At 35.9% G+C, this 1,533-nt stretch overlaps 1 pseudogene; it reads left to right on the forward strand.

Moving 5' to 3' along the window:
- LOC102257164 overlaps nucleotides 1–662 on the forward strand; it is a 2,249-nt pseudogene extending 1,587 nt beyond the window's left edge.
- Nucleotides 663–1,533: the final 871 nt, after the last annotated feature.

The following is a 1,533-nucleotide window of genomic DNA, read 5'->3' on the forward strand; positions in this document are numbered from 1 at the left end:
CAGGGGTCCTCAAACTACGGCCCGTGGGCCACATGCAAATACAAATATTGTATTTGTTCCCGTTTTGTTTTTTTACTTCAAAATAAGATATGTGCAGTGTGCATAGGAATTTGTTCATAGTTTTTTTAAAAAACTATATTCCGGCCCTCCAACGGTCTGAGGGACAGTGAACTGGCCCCCTGTTTAAAAAGTTTGAGGACCCCTGTTTAAAAAGTTTCTTATAGGATGTAAAAACTAAGTTGAGTAAATTATAACTGTTAAACAATTTTTAGCTTTTCTCAAGTTAGTTCTGTTGTAGGATGTACTTAAGCAGTAAGTATATTTAGGTGAAATAGGTTGAATGATGTTAAATGTTGCTCTTACACCACATCACATTGAACACTGTTTGTGGAAGCATGTTGAAAAACATGCTTTTTTGGTAAAACTCAATATAGGGACTGTGTCTACAATTAAAACTGAAACATTTGGCATGTTAATTCTAGTTTCATTTAATAACTTCTAAGGCATATAAGCTTAAGCTATTTTTAAGTTAATGGGGAAATTTTGAGGCGCAATACCAATACTTTAGGATTTTGGTCTTGGTGTTTGTATGAAATTCCGAGGCCTTGATTTAAATTTTTCATTGTATTGCGATTTCTTTTTAGGTGTATTGTGCTGAGTGAAACTTGTCAAATAAAATTTCCTTTTAAAAACTGCAAAAAAAGAAAAAAGTTGTTAAACCCTTTAAAATCTACCAGGAATGTATCCAAACTCTTTTATTCCATATCCAAGCCAAAACTTGGTATGATTGGTATGGTCAGACTTTTCAATTTTAGACATTTAAACAAGTGTATAGGGTTATCTTAATGTAATTTTAGTTTGCATTTCCTTCACTAACTTTTCATGTACTTACTTGTATCTGCATAGCATGCTTAGTGAAGTTCCTACTCAAATCTATACCGCATTTATAAGCAGCTTGTTTTTTTATTAATGGTTTGTGAGAAATCTTTATATATTTAGGAAACAAGTCCTTTATCAGACATTGAATTGGCAGATATTTTCTCCCAACCAGTATTTTGTCTCTAACTAGTGTCTTTATAAGAGCAAAATTTATTAATTTTGATAAAATCCAATTTATTAATCCTTTGTCATGTGGTCATGCTTTTGGTGCTCTTTATAAATATCCTATCTAATAATAGACAAACATGGTAATTAACTGTAACTTCGCTACCCTTCCCATTGGCTAATCAGCGAGATATGCAAATTAACTGGTAACCAAGATGGCGGCCGGCAGCCAGGCAGCTGAAGCGAATAGGAGGCTTGCTTGCTCCAGTGATGGAGGAAGCCAAGGTTCCCTGCCTGCCACTGCTGGCCTCTGAGCTACACTCTAAGAAATAATGTTGCAATTATAGAAGCTAAACAAACCCAGAAACCTGCTTTCAGCCAGCCGGGCCTCAGAGCTGGAGCTGTAACTGTTTCAATTATAGAAGCCAAACAAACCCAGATCCCTGCTTTTAGCAGCCGAGGTCTCAGAGCAGCTCTGAGACCTCGGCT

The sequence above is a fragment of the Myotis brandtii genome, unplaced genomic scaffold (assembly GCF_000412655.1).
Source record: "Myotis brandtii unplaced genomic scaffold, ASM41265v1 scaffold645, whole genome shotgun sequence".
Classification (NCBI taxonomy): Eukaryota; Metazoa; Chordata; class Mammalia; order Chiroptera; family Vespertilionidae; genus Myotis; species Myotis brandtii.